This window comes from Haliotis asinina, chromosome 4 (genome assembly GCF_037392515.1).
Source record: "Haliotis asinina isolate JCU_RB_2024 chromosome 4, JCU_Hal_asi_v2, whole genome shotgun sequence".
Classification (NCBI taxonomy): domain Eukaryota; kingdom Metazoa; phylum Mollusca; class Gastropoda; order Lepetellida; family Haliotidae; genus Haliotis; species Haliotis asinina.
The window spans coordinates 12,869,494-12,891,329 of record NC_090283.1 but is presented as its reverse complement, the minus strand read 5'-3'; the positions used below and the strand labels follow the sequence as shown (position 1 = coordinate 12,891,329).

Sequence of the window (21,836 nt, the reverse complement as noted above, 5' to 3'; positions counted from 1 at the left end):
AAAGAGGCAATATGCAAATCTGTAACGATTGTCGAAACGATATTAGAATATCATTGAAATATATCGTTTCAATTTGAATTAACGAGTTTAGTGGAGCCACACGGGACGTTAACGGGAGGTGTCTGAATATGTTGAGTGAGTGAGTGTAGTTTTGGAACCATTCCAGCAATATCACGACCGGAGACAACGAAAATTGGCTTCACAGATTGTCTCCATTGGGGTAATCGAACCCGAGTCTTCAGCGTGACGAGCTGACGCTTTAACCATGAGGCTACCCCACAAGCTCTTGAAAAAAACCATGATACTAAGCGGGGAAAGGGTATTACTTCACAATTAATTGCAAAATATGGCCATCCCATCATTACCATGGCGTCTTTCTTTCTACCACTGAAGTTTATGTTATGCTTTTAATATTTAAGAAAAATTCGTGGTTAACTGTTTCAACTGTTTTACAAATGGTAGAAAAAATTGTGAAAATGGCCCACATGACACAAAGACTTCCTCTGCTGTGTAACTCGACAGTGGAAACAAATCGAATAGAGGGAAAATGGTCTCTAACACGAATCCATTAAAAATGAATGGGTTGTCAGTAAATTAATCCCGATTTATAGCAAGCATATACCGGTGTCAAATGTCGACATTACATTGTAAGTATATAATGAGTAAATGTCTTGACGGCCGACTCTTGTAGAGGTGGTATGCATAAAAGTCAGATGTACACAATGGCTCGCACTACTGTGACCTCGTGTCACCGTTACCTGTCGAAGTTGTCAGTTTAAACCTGCCACGCGGTCAATAAACACTGGGAGTGGATCCTACTCTCGTGCAATGTGATTGTTTCTCTGAGGTCCGCGCGATCGTTTTACGGAAGCCCGTTCGGGCAAGAAGTTAAAGCCTCTTGAAATCAGACAACGTGTATTTCTGTTCCAAGATCTGTTAACTTCGCGAGACCAGCGTTTAACATAACCCGTTTAGACATGCTTAATTAACAACATTTTCGAAAATGATTAATACTTTATCAGCAGGTTAATTGGTGATTTTTTTCCACGCATATTTCAACTTGTACAAGGAATTCTAACTTAGGGATAGTTTCACTGATGTAAACAAGACGTTTTCATTTTTTTCGTGCGGCCAATTTGTTTGTGATACTTCACCTGCGAACTGTCTTTTACACGTAGTAAACCTCGATCAGAACAAAATATGCACCATCTCTTATTTCAAGTGAAATAGACTCTATCACACAGAACTGTGCAATTTCGTCTCCGCCTGTCATTGATCTTCTTCTAAATTTTCATGTGATTGAACTGACCTTTATTCACACATTGACAGCTGAAGAGCTGGAGCATTGTATCATCATATACGTCTCCAAATGTAGGTAGATCATAAAATATATGTATCAATATTTTCTCCTAACAGGCAGTGCAAATACCAGAGTCCACTTGTGAAACATGCTGTTTGGGTTAGATAATGTTGTTTTTCACACATTTTAGATACTTTTCATAGAGTTGTTCGTTTTCGGGTATTGGGAAGTAGTTAAAGAGACGTTTGCTTCAATGTAAATATATTTACTCTAATATTTACATGACGATGAGTTTGAAAAAAGTGCAAACTACTAACAGTTTATCTAAAGTCTAGTTACATATATGTGTGTATGTAAATACCCACTTTTATATTCAAAACTGTTATATTTGTTGTGCAATCAATGCATGGACCAAGTGGAATTAATAATTAAATAAAGGAGTGTGTTGGTGAGTGAGTGAGTGAGTGATTGAGTGAGTGAGTGAGCGTTGTTACACCACAGTCAGGAAAAACTGTAGCACGAATCAAACCAAACAACGATGCTGAATAACACGAACAACTATCCACACCTTCGCGAAAAACTAACGACCAATGCGATCAATTCTGTTACCACCGATCTGTTCAGCCGCTTGCATATGCACGCATTACTTGCACCAGGACATCGTTTCACAAAGCAATCGTAGCGCTAACACAAAGGTAACCGGAATTCCTCTGAGGACCAAATCTTATGAAAATGCACTACTTTTAATTTGGTAGTTTTCAAACGTAATTTCGAAAACGACCTGTTAACTGGTCTACGTTTGAAAATTACAAAAGAGTACGAACGGAGGTGCGAGAACTACAAACAAAACCTATGTGTTATCATAACCTGCTTTGACATACATTTGTGGAAGGAATAAAAACACGGAAGGTGATTTAAAGTTACCTTATAGTGCATCATAATCAACTATATAAGTTTAGACACAGTTTACCCACGTTTTTTGTGAGCGTTGAGTACACGCTCAACGATCCTAACACGAGAGTAAGCCAATTCTTCCGGGACTAGATTTTCGAAACTCTCTTAGCGATAAGATAGTCGTAAGTGACATACATTAATTTTAATTATACGACTATATTAGCGCTAAGAAAGCTTTGAAAATACCGGCCCAGGATTCTTATACATGCTAAGGCGCCGTGATTAGCTGAGCAGCTTACTGCTCTTGATATGATCCTGTTTTGTTTCCATCAGCGTCTAACTCGCACACACCCCACACATACACACAAATACAAACACCCTCACATCCCTCCCTACACACGTAAGCTGATTCTGTGTGACAAAACTGAATGTACTGTTTATAACTGTCTCAAAGCTACGTTACTAATTATTATCAACGTTTAAATAAGTCACAGTTGCAAGGAAGAGTTTTAGCTATCACCGAACATGTCATATCTATGCATGAAAATCCAAATTTCATATAAACTGGTTGCATCGACATCTCGCAGCTGACCTCAAATCATCGAAATTTCCAAACTCACGAAATTCCTATAGAAACAGAACCCCGTACATTTGTATTACGTCGCGTGGTGCACTGTTGTCTAGATCCTTGGTATGTATTTATGAAGAAAGGGAAAGAAAAAGAAGAAAGGGAAAGAAAAAGAAGAAAGGGAAAGAAAAAGAAAGTCGGATTACGTATTAATGAGGATTTAAGTGTTTTTCCACAAAACTCAGAGCACAATACTGGGTCGGACAGAGTCAGCTGACGGTCACGGACACACAAGTCGTTTTTGTTTCGCTCAACGCCATGTTCATTAATTTTCCAGCCATATGACAGTAACCTGAAGACTAGTTACGACTAGATTTTTTAAAGGGTCTTTTCGTGAGTATGGGTGATTCTACTCGCAAACAGAAGTGTGAAATATATATTTGATTTATTGGCACAATTTGTACAAACACTATCCTCATACACGGTGCCACAAGTTGTTTCTATGAACATTGATGTGCATATGGAACGTGTAATGAGAAATATACTCGTGTGTTATCGAATCATAAATATCCAATCTCTGACAGGAAAAAATACATAACACAAAGGATTGCACTTTACACTTCATTAAATTAGAAAGAGAGAGAGGGGCGGAGGGTTTGTTGGGATGGAGCGTGGTGACCAGGTACATACTAGTATATGTAGACAAGCGCTAGTGGAAACCAGCTTCAGACCTTCAATAAACTCAAATACGGAAACCAGTTGGATCCTGTTTGGAGGAGTGGGTAACGAAACGATCTGGAAACCGTCCAGAAATGGTGCACAATTCAGTTCCAGTTTTCATGGAACCCTGTAGTAAATTTAAAACATTGAAACCAGCTTGATCCTGCTTGGAGGTGTGGGTAATGAATCGTACTGGAAACCATCCGGAAATGGTGCAAAATTCAGTTTCAGTTTTCATGGAAACCACATTGAAACTATAGGAAACAACTTGGATACCAACTGGAAATGTTGATTTCCATGACATTTCTTCTCGGTTTCAAACCAACTTATCGTTGTAGTGTACTATATCTGAGGACGGTGTAGTATATTTCTCCATAGTTTTGATTTCATGATATATTTATACATATACTTGTACATATAACGATGGATAATCAATGGTCAATTAACAGCCACACTGTAGTATAACTTGAAACAGTCAATTAGATTCTTTTAAACGACGAGACAAAAACACCCTTCTAACTATCTCTTTATCACTAATGACAGTGTTTGAATTGCCAATATCATTTCAAAATAATCACTAAGACAAGAAACTATTAACATATCTATCAAATTACCCCCACCCGTATATTTCTGTACCGATCAATAACAAAGCAGAGCCTTTTTGTCGACAAATACAATTAACAAACCTATATCTCACTCAACGAATCTGTCACTTAAACGCATTCTAGTATCAGACGATTTAAACACTTAATAAAGCCAGCTATTAACTCTTCCTCTTATCACTGCTAATAATGTGTTTTATGAATCGGATTACAGGCTCAAACCTGCATTTGATCCTTCTCCCATCTGATAGACAGATAAGGTCTTTACTAGGGCTATTGGATACCTTAAAGTAGTAATGAGATAAAAGGGTAGCTCTATTAAAATCCGGACAACGAAAACGAAACCGGGAGCTTGCATCATCTCTTTGTTCGGGGCAATCGAAGCGTCTACCTTTCTTTATTTTGTGCCTGTTTAATGGCGTAACTTTCTTCAGGTTAATCCATCTACCCCTCCCGCTTCATTCTAAACTGCAATTTGTTACGATCTGGAAACCTTTTGATACTTAACTCGTAACTTTAAGTAACCGGGTTTACATTTATTGAGATCAGTCCTATCTATTCCCAATTAACTTATCACGAGTTGTTTTGACCAGTGTTATAAATGGAAGATGTGGCCAAATTGGGTGTGACTCGATAGACCTAAAACTGAAGAGATATTTGTAACATGTATATGGGCATTTTTGGGTATATCACATGCAAGCAAGTTAAATTGGTATCCAGTACACAAATGGTGTGATTTACATTTAAAATTAATTAAAACAGTAAGCATTTTATGTATGAAAGATTAATATACAATATGCCTTGGTTTACCAGAAAGGCTAAATAAAACTGGTATCCTGTAAGTTGTGGTATATGAAAATATTATACACCATATTGTGATGTACATGAACGGTTAAATTAAGCTGGTATCCTGTAACTTGTTGTATGTGAAAAGATTATACAACGTAACGTGGTTTACCTTAAAGGCATCCCGCAGCTGTACAGATTTTGTCTATGAAAAGATTTTTCAATATGATGCGTTTCTCATGAAAGGCAAAATAAATCTGGTATTCTGTTCGTATTTTGTGTATGAAAGGTGTTACATAATACAATGTGTTTCATGATCACATGACATGGTAAATAAAACTAGTGTTCTGTTTGCATTTTGTATATGAAAGGTATTACATGATAGAATGTGTTTCAAATGAAAGATTATACAATATAATGCGTTTTACACAAGGGGTTTAAAAAACAGGTTACCACTTCATATATCGGGTTGGAACGGATTACACAGTATGATGCGTTTCTGATAGAACTACCATACGTGTAAAGGCTTGAAAATGTACATTTCCCTTGTTTGTGGATTTCCATCATGATTAATAGTCACAATTATTTGACAATATTTCAGGGAACGACTTCTACAGTGTATAACAATGACAATGGTGTGGTAATGTACTGCTGGAATCGTATCTGAAAATGATATGTTTGTTATTTATTTCCACTGTGTAGTAACTCGTTATATCAGGCGCAATAACACCAGTGATTGATTACAACCATTGTGATAAAGGAGGTGATTCTTAGGATTATAATTATAGAAATGATTCGCTATGAACATGGACCTTAGAGGGTTTATAATCATGTTAGTGTACAAGGTCAAGTACGGAAATGAACATAATTATGTGACTTTTGTATCAGTTTTCTATTTCTTGATTCCCATGGTTAGGTGCTCTATTGAAATATGTATACAATGGAAGCTGCCCAAACCGGCATCTGTCCAATCCGGCAAGTTGTCAACACTGGCACAAAATCTCAGTGCCATCCACGGCTTGTGCATTTCTCATCAGCTCTACAAACCGGCACATTGTCTAAACAACCTTATTTCTTCAGTCCCAGTGAGTGCCGGTTTTGACAGCTTCCACTGTATAACTATCGTCGGATAGGGGCTAAGGCAGAACCGAATTCCATTTTCAGGGGACATTGGGGATTTGGGTCTGAGATAACATTTTATACACATGTATGTATAATTTTACTTGCAACAAACAGGTGCTAAATTGTAATTTTTCGTTAATGCCGATTGAAATAATATCGTGTTTCATTGATGACAGAGTTAAGTTTTAATAAGAGACTTTTTGACATTTCCTTAAATATACAGGCAAGAAAAGGGGTCAGCCATTTGTCTTGATTTCCTGGAATCGTAAGCTGTATATATTTAGAAACCATATTATTGACTGAAGAGAATCCATTTCAAACACACTGCATGATGCACCATCTTTAATCCAAAATGTGATAATTCCTTTTCAACAAGGGGAACAACTCGTGACAGAGCATCCTCGAGAAGCTTCTTACGCCGGTGCTATCAGATAATAGACCATTTTTCGGCAGAAAATCGAGACTGGGTATTCCTTAACACTGAACTTTTTTACATTCGGTGTTCATAGCTACCAAAATGAAGTATCCAATGAATTTACAGAGAATTGAGTCGGAAAATCTTCGTCATACAGTGGCTTAAGTCCGGAGAGTTCTAAAGTTTCAGCCTGTTCAGATGCATCTGGAATCTGTACAAGTAAATGAACAAGCAGACCCGTGCAAAGATCCAAAGCGGGCGTGTTCTAGCACTAACCGCTCGACTACCAATCTAACATCTTAATGCGTGAGACTTGTAAAGAATTTGAATAATTTATAGACTTTTAAACTGGCTATCGTAGCAATTATCAAAACAGGCATTTGGCGACAAAGAATCTCTAGGTCCCAGGCCGTCTCTCTGAAATACCGATGCAGCTTAAAACAGAGAGTTGTAAACCAGAGGTGACACATTTGATGAATAGTCCTGTCAGTCTCAACCAGCACAATTTGCGTCTAAACCTGCTCATCTTTTCAAAACAATCGAAGTTCCCCTGAAATTCCCGAGTTAAAGAGTCATGAAATCCGACTCCCCGTCCCAAACGACGACTCAATCAGGCTTCATTGAATAGCCTCTTTGTCACCCGACACCGGTAGTTTACGAAAACATGATTTTTGGCAGATTTTCCACAAGGCACTTTTCATAGTTGTCACCGGTTGACAGGGAGTTGTGCCTATGCCTCTCACCTTCTCTGACTCAACTAGCGAAAGTTTATAATCAATCTAGGGTGGGTTTCAGCGTCCTGACATTACAGGGTAATTTGAGATGGCTTTTAAAGAGGGACTATTGTTCTTCGCGGATGAAGCCCTTTCACAAGAGTGGCTACACCTGGATATCATTACGCTAACGTCTCACCTGGGCGGACGAGTGTCTATAGCTGCGATTGGTGTGACCTTCGATTCATGGGAAACTTTAACGTGCATAATATGAGCAACTGGTCGTGGCATTTTAGTGATGGGTGGCACTGGCGTGTAAATACCTAACGGAATTCCTGTATGAAGATGATTAGGGGTGTGGTCACTTAGGCTATTTGTCACCGAGAAAGCGTAGCTGTGGTCAGTTTTAGTAACGTCGATCACGTCGACAGGTACGACGTGGGGTATTCATTTGGTGATGACGTAACGTTGTACGTTATCAGGGTACGACAATATAACTGAACAGATAGGGTGTATCAAAAACTTCAACCAACCGTTCTGAAATAAATTTGAACGACAAATGAATTCGAAAGTGCAGGTGGCATGCATCTAAGGTATTTTTCAAATTAGTTTTTTAAATTACTCAATTTCATCGTAGTACTTTTACAATTACAAACTGTATTCAGTACTCCCAAATTAGAATATATTCTCAGAGCCTGCCAAGTGCGGAACTAAAATATTTGAATTAAGTAATGCATTTTATTACATCTTTACGATGAGTTATTGCTTTATTCAAAAATGCATTACACAAGTGCGTGTAGAGACAGCCTTTTAAAAAACAGGACAATAAACCATTTCATTGTCCGGGGCAGTCTGGTCTGAGGTCAACATTTATCTATCTGAGTGTTAATCTTTAGTAGACAATTCTGTTTGCACAGTGTTAAAGTTGTCTGGCTTTTGCGCCAAACTAACAGGCACAGCCTGCAAGCAAAGGCACTAGGCTTACAATGTCAGTCATGTGTTTTCTTTACATAGAAGATGTTTAGTTGGAAACTACTAATTATATTAACGTACTGCAGGAAATTCATTTCAAATAAATCGCGTTGCCCTTTGGTTGACTGGTTTGCTGTTTAACGTCGCGTTTCAGCTAAATGGTGTCGGTTTGTAAAACAATCGAATCTGGACCAGACAATCCAGTGACAAGCAACACGAGCATCGATCTACTCAGCTGGGATACGGCGCATGTGTTCACAGAGTCAGCGATCCTGACCACCCGATCCCATAAGTAGCCTCTTTCAAAGCATGGGTTGCAGAAGAGCGATTCTAACCCCGATCTTGTTGTTGCGATCTTGGGGTTGCTGTGCGTGCTCTCATGCAAAATGCTAATATTGCTATAAGGGGATTACTCGTCGCCGCGTAGTCCCTGACAACCTTTATTCAGTAATCATGACTCCAAATGACATGTCAATGAATGTAATTCAAATATTTTGTACAAATTGTAAACAAATTGTTTCAGGTTGTAAACGGTAAGGCCAGAGCAGAATGTTCCCAGGACGTGATATGTAAGGCGACGAATTGGTTGAGTGATAATGTAGCCAAAGTACCTGTTCGCAATGTTTCACTTATACCACACCACTCATCCCTTCAATCACCACCACCACCACCCACACACAGACGTGTCTTACCGTAAAGTATTCGACCCAAAGTTGTCCTTCAACTATTAATGAAACAATGCTGTGTGCAGCAGTGCCTCATGGTGCCTGATAACAGATTGGCGCAATCAAGCAAACACTAAGATTTGTTTCATAAATTGTACTACAAATTAAAAGCTGTCTGTTCGCCATCCCCCAGCTATCAGTACAGTCGTGATATTTATTGACTATCTGCCTTTACTACCATCCCCATGACGCTAAACTTCGCTCAAACATAATGGCGGCTTGGAATAAATGTTGTCCTGTGGGTAAGGGAAGTTGTGTATATCTTTAAAGAAAACATTAACCCAAACTTAAACATTATTAATTGGATCAAAAAAGAAAAAGAAAAAAACAACAACCCAGATTACCTATTTGTATATGTTTTCCTAGTTTGTATTTACGTTTACTGGGAAACATATCTACTGGATCACGGCTGAAGCAAGGTTTGATTTGGGATCAAGAGTAAAAAGGGTGACAGATCCAATACGGATCCTCCCCAGCTGGCGTGTCCCCTATGGTGTGTGCAGTCAGCAGTGTAGAGTGTTGCATGCCGTCGTAAAATCACTGCAGTCTGTTAACTTCGCCGCGTGCCTGCACGTACACGAAAGGGTGAGACGGGGCGCCGTTCAACATTATTGAAGTTAAAAAGCGGCATGCATGTTTGTTTGCGACCGTATGGGATCAGGTTAGACATACTATATCCATTACCGTATTACTGGTTCAACTGATTTGTGACCTGAGCTCTATGTACAGGACCACACTCCGCCACAACATCATGTGTGTGTTGAAGAGTGAGTGAGTGAGTTTAGTTTTACGCTGCACCCAGCAATATTTCAGCTATATGGCGGCGGTCTGTAAATAATCGAGTCTGGACCAGACAATCCAGTGATCAACAACATGAGCATCGATCTGCGCAATTGGGAACCGATGACATGTGCCAACCAAGCCAGCAAGCCTGGCCACCCGATCCCGTTGCTCGCCTCTTACGACAAGCATAGTCGCCTTTTATAGCAAGCATGGGTTGCTGAAGGCCTATTCTACCCCGGGACCTTCACGTGTGTGTGTTGAAGAACTGATGAATGTGAATTTGACACGTGATTTGATTGTTTCTTGTTTAACGCCCCACTCAGCAATACAACGCATCGATCTGTAAAATAATCGAATCTGAACCTACCAATCCAGTGATCAACATCATGAGCATCAATCTTCTCAGCTGGGATATAATCACATGTGTCAACCAAGTCAGCGATTTCCACCACCGATGTCGTCCGTCGCCTCAAGTGACAGGCATGGACTGTTTAACGACTAATTCTTATCCGGGCCTTCACTGGAAGAGACATGTGAAGATGTGGAGAACTGATCCAATATGACCAGGATGCACGTATAGGCGTCATGAGCCAGGCCTGTCATTGGGATGAGTGTCGGTGGTTCGATCCCTAGGCCGTGTCATAACACAGGACGTTAAAATGTTACTTGTTGCTACTCTGCCTGATCCTCGGCATTAAAGGATAAAACAAAGTCTGGTCGCCTTAGCGTATACTATGCAAGAAGTGCGATGGCCATAAATAGCGGAACCCATGGCATCGCAGGCGGTTACTGCTTCAAAACAGGTTTTACTGCAGGCGAGCCCGCACATGCACACGCACACGCACACGCACGCGCACACATTTTCGCATAGCGCATACACCCGCACTCGCACACGCTGACGACACAAACATACAACCGATCATATTCTTTCAAGTCTCTTTCCATTTGCTAATTTTAATTTCAGGTTTTTAGATTCTTCATGAGGTTAATTTGTTTCATTTAAATTAGTCACAAGGGAAAGAGTGGGCACCGGGTTTCAGGTACCCCTTGAAAATATTTACATAATTATTTCCATATAATATCATAACTCACGCTTTCCACAAATATACAGATAGAAATCTTTACTGTTTCTTGAAAATCTTCCTCATACATCTTTGCTTCCTTTAAATTGAATGAAAAATCATATAAAGCATGTCCGAGAAAGTATTCAACCGTGTGTTATGTTTTATACTTAACACATAATGGGCTGTACATTCCAATCAGAAAATAGCTTCTGACACATGGCGGTAGGGGTAGTGTACTTCAGTGCGAGAGGTTGCCTGTGCCCGTGTTCGTTAAGGTTCTTTGTCCGTTTGTTGTTGGCGATACCAAAAGTCGCACTCAGCTATATGGGGACGGTTTATAAATAATCGAGTCTGGAACGGACAATCCAAGGATAAACATCATGAGCATTAATCTACGCAATAAGGATACGGCATGCGTCAAATGAGCCTGACAACCCATTATCTACGCTGAGATAACTCCCACACTTTAACACAGACTGACGACAGTCATAGCGTTAAGATAGCCTTGAGGAACCATGCCTGAATCTTAGCGGATCTGTTCGGAATGGCGAACAGTGGGTTCATTTTGGAAATGTACTGCTCAGTTAATTATGTTAAATTATCTAATTACATCAGCTCACCGCAAATGACAAATATGTTATCACTAAACGAAGACCCAAGTGCGCTGCATGTTGTTTTATCTATTGCATGGACATGGTCAGCGCTGGCCACAGCTGCGTCTACACGAGGACAACATGTAGCCAGGGTTCTGTCCACACTCCCCACTCTTTGCCCAGCTGCTGCAGTTGGGGTCCGTGTCCTCACAAGATACACCTTGAAACATCAAAGAAGAAGCGCTTACTAGCTTCTTGACGTGCATTGGTTCTACACCGAAGATGATATCAAAAATAGCAAAACTGACACGTGGTATTTCGGTATTTGGGGTAGTCATCGAAAGAGATCGAGTGTCGAATACTACCTTTCAAGGAGTAAGGGAATGGTTGAGAGTGCTACATAATTATGGTATCATACATTTGTATACTAAATGTACAATAATATATTGTATCCTATTTCCTGCATACCTCGTTCAACTGCTGTTGGGAGAATGTCATTACAAAATACGCATGAATCTTGATCTCGTCACTATATGGCTGGAATAACGCTCATGTGACGTAAAGCTAAACTCAGGACGAAAATGGAAGGTAGGTACTGGACTGTTAAACAAGTGAGTGAGTGTGTTTAGTTTTACGCCGCACTCAGCAATATTCCAACTATATGGCGGCGGTCTGTAAATAATCGAGTCTGGACCAGACAATCCAGGGATCAACAATATGAGCATCGATCATCGTAACTGGGAACCGATGACATGTGTCAACCAAGTCAACGAGCCTGACCAACCGTTCCCGTTAGTCGCCTCTTACGACAAGCACAGTCGCCTTTCATGGCAAGCATTGATTGCTGAAGGCCTATTCTACCCCGGGACCTTCACGGGTTGAACTGTTAAACAAAGGATCATAATCTTAATAAGAGTAGATAAATACAAACAATCAAAGAATTCTTATAGCTGTTGTCCTGACGTGTGCCTGAAATGAAGAGATCGTATTTTCTCAAGGAGACACTTTGTGCAATATTGTTGCCTTGCAGTATGATGTGTATTAGTGAATTGGACATATGCCCCTCTCAGGACTTTCCATACCCGAACCTGTTCCACTTCCAGATCCACTTCCGGATCCACTTCCATTTCCGGATCCGGTTTCGCTTCCAGTCTCATTGATTCCTCCCTCGAGGTTACAGTTCATCCTCAGATGCTGGCCTCTCTCAGTATCTGAGACATTACAAGTGTAGGGGAAGTTCATACACCATGGAACGTAGTCTACAGCGTGGCTGCAGAGGGAATTAGCAGCACATGTTCCACAAAGACTTCGTAGTTACAGCGGTCCTCAAAACTTCCCCTCATTTTACAAGCTCATACACCATTAAATACATCATTCACCGTGGCTACATAGGGACCTGTAAACGTCTTTCAAAAGTAGTGACACATACACCATAAGAAACTAACCTAACTAACCTGATTACAGAGAGACTAGGACACGGTTTACATTAGCAGCACGTACATCTTAGAAGACGAAAATACTAAACCAGACATGGCCCAGGCCGATCCTGAGGTACGCAACTCATCGAACAGTTTAGACGAGACCACTCGCACCATTGTAAAGGAAACGAACGATAAATATGGCAGGTTGCTTACATCTGGATGTACTGCATCTCTCCAGGTATGTGTTACCGCAGGGAAATACCTCCTGTATCAGAGAGAACAGGTCGGGGTCGTACTCTCGTAGTTTCTCGCGGGTGTTGATGTCATTGTGGATGCCGTTGGGGACGGCGGAGTAAGCGTTGACGTTGAAGTAGCTTTGTGTCCCTTCCGCCTAGGGACAGAGGGTGACGAATGTTCACAGGTAACAGACTTACAACTTATTCAGCTTGACCTGGTCAAGTGAATATTAATACATTGCGTGATTGGTTGAGTCTATTATTGTGCGGGGGCGCACATGTGTCAGTTGATTGTCAACATGTCCGAACAGCAAAGACAAGATCGCCGTTTGACATCTCGTCGTCGTGAAATAGTCAGCAATGTCAAACCTTCTTTCAACAAGAAGCTATAGATGTTTTAATGCTTCCGATTCGGGCTTTTAGGCAGCGATCAACACTCACCAGCAGCAACTGGTGTTTCCAGTGATAATTTAAATGGATGTAAAGAGTCACAGCCAGTACATCGGATTCCTGATGTCTGCACGTTGTAAAGTTAAAGACTCAGAAACAACTCAGTTAATACATGAAATGATTGTGTTTTGAGAAATGTTTTCCGGACAAGTTCTGTAACGAATCGCACGAACACCACATTAATAACATTTTCTGCTCCCCTGTTTGATGAAGTAAACTCGACCTGCCTGCGTGCCATTTGACCTCCCGGATCCTGCATTTAACTGTCAAGGATGAAGCTACGTACAGTGGCAGTAACAGTCAAGGTCATGGCCACAAATACAGCCGTGGTCAAGTCCTACTATCTGCTGCCAAGGATGCATGACTTGTTGAGTTTATGATCATTTTGTCAAAGATATTTTGCGATTAAGACAGTGAATCGAAGAGACCCCTTTAGCTAGAGCTATTGTTTTCTCGTGTGTACAAAATGGGCATTCTAGGGCAACGCCATTTGTCTCCTGTAAGATGTGGCTGAAATGGCGATAAGGATGTAGACAGGGTGACATTCTAGGTGATATCAAAACCTTTTGTCTGGTACAGTTGATTTAATCCGTCGAAATTATCAGAACGTTAATGAAAGTTCTGAGAAACCACACATACCAACATACCATACATACACAGGTACACACGCAATCACAACCACTCTCAAACCAATTGTAATATCTCTACTTACGAAATATTCCTCCATTGTAGTCATAGCGTAGGTGTTTCGCCATCTACCGGCAGACTTGGCCTGGTCGTACAGCGACTGTAGGCGACTCTGCCAGCCTGGAATGGCATACTTGGCGCCCAGTAGATGGATGCCATGGGAGAACTCGTGCAGGAAGATATCCTCGTCCCCATACCTAGGCGTGTATTACATGCAGACAAGCATTTGGCGTAAATTCAGTCTTTCTTACTTTCAAATTCAGCCATCACATTTTTATATTAGTAGCTGTAGTAGAAAACTGTGGTATTATGTCACCTGTCATTGGTGTAACACAGGATGTTTTCCTCGCCTCCTGTTGATACTGGGGCGTGCTCCGTAGCCCCAAGTCCACGTGCTCGGTCGTTCCAGGCGGGACCAAGCCAGGCGTGTTCAGGAATGGACACCGTCCCTTCCCGAGCTCCGATCACTGCCACCCTCCCCGACAGTCTGTAGTAGGACTGCCGCACACCGCTGTGATCGGCGAGGAGGAAACGAAGGACGTAACAGGCGCGGCGAAGAGCGTTGTCGGGGACGTTGTCGGAACCTGTTGCACTTAAAAGTTATAGTCGCAAATAGATATGAAAATGAATACATCTAAAACAGATATACTCTTTAAAAACATAGGTAATAATTAACTTTCAATTTGGATAGAAAATGTAAACATTAACAAATGTTTCAATGATAGACATCTTATGAACGCACCACCATTTCCCTCTATTACCACCCCACAACGCATGATATGCACGTGCACAACGCAGTAGCCCCATACAAGTGCATGGGATCCCATTCTTGATTTTCACGTTATTTTTCAAGAAGGTCGAGAAATCACTTAGACCATTTATTTTGAGACTCACGTGATCATCTTGCATCACACATTTGTTAGTGCTTGTTTCTAGTCGTTTGTTTTAAAATGAAAATCGTATTACATGCCATACACCAGTCATCTTTCAAAAGCGACTACATTCCAAATAACTATGGTTGTAAATGGTGCAAATGGTGATGCACTCTCAAAAAATTCAATATCATATCCAAATTGATTGACTCCGATAAATCTCCCAAATATTTTAATCGTAAATAAAAAAAATGAAGACCCCCTACTTTTTTAAGCGTATATTTCTTCAGACAATTTCCAGGACAAGCATCAAGTGATGAAAAAAAATCAGTCTCAACCGTCACCCCAGCGAAATATATTATTCCTTCCTATTAAGTTGGCTATTTTCAGTGCGGTGTACCTCTAGTGCAAGGTCGTCAATGGCGGTCAGACCCGATGAAACGACGGCAAATTCATTATGGCTATATAAGTCTTGTAATTGGTCCACTGAAGCATATTGGCCATTTAGTGTTGTGATACGTTTGTGTACATAATACAATAAACAAGAAAATCGATAAGTACAAATACTGCACAGTGATAGCAATATATTGGTTTGTTACGACATCGACAGTGACAAAATACACACTGTTGCTAGTTTTAAAAGTCCCCGTGTTCAACACAAGCAAATGAGATGTTCCAGTCGGCAAGCAGCATTTAACTGGGAATTCATTCAAACCCTGATTTCTTTCTACCAAGCAGTGAGGCATACCAGTACTGTAGGTAATACAGACCGCCGCAAAATAACAATTCAGTGCGACATTAGTAACAAACAAAGGATCACCTAATACGGGTATCCCATACGCCTCTGTATACTTCTGGTAGAAATCTTACAATCCACTTGGTCCGATGATTTTTGCGCGCCTTAATCGAGCAGGAACTCGCCGGATTTTGCTGCACGTGTTGGTAGTGGTGGACTGACCTGGTCGTTCTCTAGCTGCCCTCCTGTGACGAACATCTTAACAAAGCGTAAATTTAAGCCTCAGTGGCATGTAAAAGAACTATTGCATTACTTTTAATAGCATACAATATAATACAATCGCAAATTTCTTAGTACTTGAGAAATTGGAAATCCCATTCATTGCATTACAGATTAATGACAGAATTTCGCCAAAATTTAAGTATATTCCCTTTAATTTCGAGATATCTGTATTTGTCATGAACACTCGTTGGATATGACAAGGATTGAGACGTGCTAAAACGGGCAGAAAACGGTCCCTGGAAATCGAAGACTTTGAAATCAGTAACGAAAACATCACCCAAGAAACTCTTCAATCTAAAATAAAATGTGATGTACTTTTCTTTCTCCTCCAGGGTGTGATTTTCTATGAACAATTCCCAGTTGAGGTGCATTCCTTTACATATAAGGTGGCTGCAATAGGGTAGTGGGGGATTTCTGTCCAGTCTCTCATCCAAATTACACTTATGATTCCCGTATCAAATACGTGAGCACCTCATACCCATCACGTGGCCATAACCTCTTTTGTCGGGCATTTGATTTAGCCATGAACACCTCCCTTTTGACATGCATTCTCTTGTGTAGAAGGTTCTTACAAGCTGATTGTCGGGGATTTTGTCCAGTCCCCATGGCATACCTTTGACCGCGGGTTTGAATCTAGGTTCGGCCCGTCATGTTTCTGGGTTTGGCCACAGCATACTTAAATATCCCCCTGTCCTCTCCACTTTTCGACGTTCTCCTATTTTCGAGAAAATATGTTTTTTTTAGCAACTGTGCAAGTTTGACATTTGTTAAATTGGCCGACTGTGTGGCATGTGGAAAATGAGTGCATTTGAAGCTCTGCTCGTACGTGTTACGAGACATGCTGTCTTCTTATGTCCGCATTGTCGGTCTGAAATTGAGGAAGATTAGCGATGATTTACCTACTGGAACGTATGTTGGATTTTACTGATGTTATCACCTTCAGTTTTCACGAAGACGTTCGAACTATTTGTGGAATTTACCGAATTATGATATGGTCAGTAAAACCTGTTACGCCTCCTAACATTGTTTCCCATATTTCCTGAGCATCACGTGACCGTCGAAAAATGGCGTCGTCACCATTTGTTTACACAACGAAGGGTCCTCTATTATCGATCGTCGTAACGGTAGATCCAATACAAATAAAACAAAACCGGCTGTAGTCAATAATAACTTAAAAAATGAATTTTATTTCTCGTGTACAAGAATACATCTGTTTCTTCCGGATTTCCCGTATGTAGACATTATTCTCTTACACCGTCGAAAATAGGAGATACCAGGATACACGCGTTTCAAGTACTAAACCTGTGAAACCTGCATCATTATGGTTTTACGTCGCTTTAGCGATCCTAAAGCAATATTACGCTGGCAGGGGGGGTCGCTTGGAATGCGCTTCACTCATTGTAACTATCGCATCGAGCACTGGTCTCCGGCGTGACGAGTCAAAATGTTCTCCTGTGTTAACATAATTATGAAAATGGAAAACATAATGAGAGAGTGAGTGAGTGGGTTTAGTTTTACGCCGCATTCAGCTGTATTCCAGCTATATGGCTTGGAAATCATAATGAGTGAAAGGGATTTCAACTTTGTTGATCTACTACTTGTGCTTGTAGGTAGCGTAGCAGATCACAAACCGGTCATGAATTTGGTACTCACTGGATGAACAAAACACTCACATTGCCAGCACATCCTCACGGGTACCCATTTTATACGTGGGTGAACTGAGACAATGCGTATCTAAGTACCTTGTCCAAGGATAATACGCAAATGTGCCAACCTCGGGACCCGAACCAAGGTGCCTCCACAGGGGACCAAACCGGGGCCTTCAGTGTGATAGGCAGACGCTTTAACACTGCACACCTGCGATCCACTGTCCAAAGCGTCCAAACTCTAACTAGGTCACTCCCACGTATAATCAAAGAAACATCTGGTATTTAGGTTGTAGCTAAACAAATATCCAGTCTCTATAAAATCTATACACTTCACTGTACATCCTTCTATTTCTCATGTTAACAAATAGCAGTTTCAAATCCATGGCAATTGTTTCATCTTACATGAGTTTAAATGCTAGGAGGTTCCCTCAGTTCACAAACTGTTAAACACTTTCTTCCCATAGTAATTGTACATCCTTCTATGGCATTGTCTAGCCCAATCTGTCTCCAGGTTCAGTGGGTTTGCCATGTTTTTCATCTTACATGCGTTTGTATATTATGAGATTCCCTCGCACACCTTAATATGCGTCCTTTGTTACACAATGTCTTTTGACAGTAATTAGTAGAAGAGATTTCAGGCCCTGTCATGGCATCACATTCACGTTGTTATTGGCAAGATATCTCCATGGTTACACGTGCAGTAAACGATCTGGCGCTCTGGCGTTGTCTTGCTGGAAAATCCCTCTTCCGACGTCAATGGTGAAGTTGGAGGATTTCATGATGGTAGCGTACACCAGTTAAATTTCCCTGTACGTGCACCAGATCCGTCCTACCATTCAAGGATATGTTGCCCACATCATGACACCATCATCGCCATATCTTCCAACTTCACGAATACAGTGTCGAGTGTAGCATTTATTTCTCGGCCGGTAGGCACGTATCCTACCGTCATGGGGATACAACAAGAACCGCGACTCATCACTAAAAATGATCCTACTCCAGTGCACGAGGGTCCATGGTCGAACGTTTCTGCACCATTGCTGCTGATGATGCCGCAGAACAGATGCTGTATATGGCCGCACTGGTCGTATCCCATACTGTAGCAGGCGACTTTTGATGGTTTGCGCTTTTTCTCTACGAAGTCCAGGAAGATTGTTGGCTGTGTATGTTGCACTGGTTGTCCGGTTGAGCAAACGCAATGCCGGATGAAGCAGTCCTGCGCCGGAGTTGTTGGCCTACTCTCTTGCAGAGTAGAGGAGTCTGTAGCGCTACCACTTTGTTTCTACACTCTTCATTCAGTCTTGGCATCTTGTCGCAAATACGGAACAGCTTAGAGTGATTCGCAACGGGACTGTCACATTTTTATACCCGTCGGTATGCAGCCTAGTACTCGTATTTGCATGTGCAAAATGCTTACAGCGTTTCTCCAAGTTTTAATTCAAAGTGCTGAATTTTGGCGACGGTTTCTCAAATGTTGAGTTCGTGTGCAGTACATTGGTGTACGGGTTGTATTCACAATTAGCAATGACATTTTTATGGATTTCAAGCGTTTTAAGTATTCTACTTTGAAAAACAGATTTTAGGGGCCTTTTGCCCAGTATACTTGTAGCGATAGGTGGACAAGTTGTTTTGCGGGTTACGAAATGGTGAGTCTAGATCTAGTGACGAATAACAAAAACAGTCTTACCAGAGTCATCGCTCGTATGATAATAATCTGCCTCTGTTGGAGGTCGCTGAGGATCTTCCCACTCAAAGGTCAAGGTCAGATCACTGCCTGGAACGTTGTGTTTGATCCGACCTATATAAAATTATAACTGTCATTAAATGATAAAAATAAATAATGAAAATAAGACATATGTCCCTTCAGTAAAACGGTTCAAGACATAAGCGTCTCCTTCTAGGTTCCTGTGGTATCATTTATAATTTTAAGTATTTTGGGGGACTTTGAGTGTGAGTTTGATTTTACGTAATTTGGAGCACTGAACCACCTATATCACTGCGAACGACACCAGAAATGGGCTTCACAGAGGCGACCCTCAGGGCCAAAGCTACATAAACTCAAGGACGTAACAAAAGCTTCTAGACAAAATCTCCTTAATTTGATTTAATTTTAATTTTTCAAAAGCGCGACTGTTACCACCAGGGCGTCCCTCAAGGCAGCATCAAAATTAACAGCCTCACTAAAGTTTTAAATAGTTGATGGGTCCCTTTTCGGAGATGACTTCCATATTTCATGTCGTGGCAAGAATATGCTGTAGAAGAGGGCACATTCCACACATAAAATATTTGAAAACAAAGTGTTTAAAGGCCTTTGACTTACTCAAAGTAATAAATGAGTAATAAATGCAAACTTGACCTTGTCACTATATGGCTGGAATAAAGCCGATGTGACGTAAAGCCCTACTCGGTTGAACCCTACAACTCAACTCAAAAATTTAGGTACACATGTATTTCATAATAAGTGAGCATTTCTCACTGCTCATACAGTTTGTATATTAACTTAAGTAGGAACACGTATTTCACATTTTTTAAAGTATGATGAACTTTTGTCATTGCTTTTACATTTTTTATAAAGTATTTGAAGCATTTTATCGTATCATTATCAAGGAAATGGAGAAAATATATAACTTCTTACTTGGAAAATCTGCAACCTATAAAGGAAATTGGTACTTTGCGAAAAAAATATTCTCACAGTCGAGTTCGGCTTCCTCAAGGTGTACATACATTTCTGTGAAAAGATATGTGACTAGACGTCAAATACTTGACGTGATCAAACTAAAGTCATTTGCTAATTACATATTTATTAATTGGTCATTACGATATGAAGCAATACAAGTTGTCATGTCATTAATCAGTTCTTGTGTTCAATCTACCCGTTATACAGCTGGAATATTGCTGAATGCGGTGTAAAACTAAACTCACTCCCTCACTTTAATCTAAATTTCCCATTAATGCATATAGTGAACGGCGTTTGGTTATTTGTCGAGGTGCCTTTGTTGTTAGGACCTTTGACCGAGACTCACATAATGTGTCCGTGTTTCGAATCAAGCTCGTTAATAACTAACTAAGACTTTGAACCTACCGGAGTTAGCAACCCTATGTCCGACCAGAAGGAAGACCAACACGCCTGTATGCAGATCCATGGTGCCTGTATGTCATTGCGTTTGAAATTGAAGCTCTTATATACACGCACGTGGCTTCACAGGTGGTGAGAAAATAAACATTGTCTTTCGTGTTTTTCACAAGATCGACCATGTTGCAGCCGTTTTCACTTGATAACCGTGACGTCACACAGAAATTGGAAAATGACATAAAATTCCCGAACAAATGTGGATTTGTGATGGCACCATAATCGGGCTCCTTAGCGATATCCGATTCTGTGCAATGCATTGGATTCGGCGTGTTCAGACCAAGTGTTGTTTAAAACATTAGTGTGACTTTGAAGGCATTTTGTTGTAATGTTTCCAAAAAGGTTTGTTTATGAACGAATTACTGTCTGATCAAACCCCTCACTCTGAAAATGCCTGACACGAATCCTTCGTATGTACGTGTGCTGGACTTTTGTCATAACACTCAAAAGTCCAAAAACGAATTAACTTTATAAAAATCTGCTTGAATTCTGATATGTTGTGAACAAGTGTACAATGGCACTAAAGCTCAACAATCCCAACACAACTTAACTCTATTTATTGCCACCTTCAAGGGCAAACATAGGGTTCCTATTTTCCATACAATGCCCTAGGGCAAAATGTCACGTTGTCATGGTAAGGTGACGTCATGAACAGTGCCATGACGCCACGGTTCTTATGTGACGTTGCGTTCTAAATGCGACGACGGCGGGTAGCGAGCTCGTGTTTGAAAACAGATTGTGGTTTATTTTCCTCAATTTTGACGACTTTGGTAATGAACAGAATATTATATCCGTACCCATAACATGCTATGTTTACTCGCTCTCACTCGGGAAATACCAACATTTAGGCACTCTTGTGGTAAACATAGTATGACATGGGCACTCATACGATATCCTCTCTATAAGTCTGCCAGACTTTGTGACAAACATCCCATATAGGATGGATTTACATACTGACAATCTCAATTATGAAATGTGCCAATTGTAACAGATTGTCGATTGTTCGTTAACGAACATAATAATGACATTTCAAGGGCCTGGTGGATCTACTATTGGTAGGTATGTAAATAATCCCAGTGTGTGTGTGTGTGTGTGTGTGTGTGTGTGTGTGTGTGT

General features: G+C 40.7%; 1 pseudogene; it reads right to left on the bottom strand.

Moving 5' to 3' along the window:
• Positions 1-11,353: 11,353 nt before the first annotated feature.
• Positions 11,354-20,733, bottom strand: LOC137280776 (uncharacterized; annotated as a pseudogene).
• Positions 20,734-21,836: the final 1,103 nt, after the last annotated feature.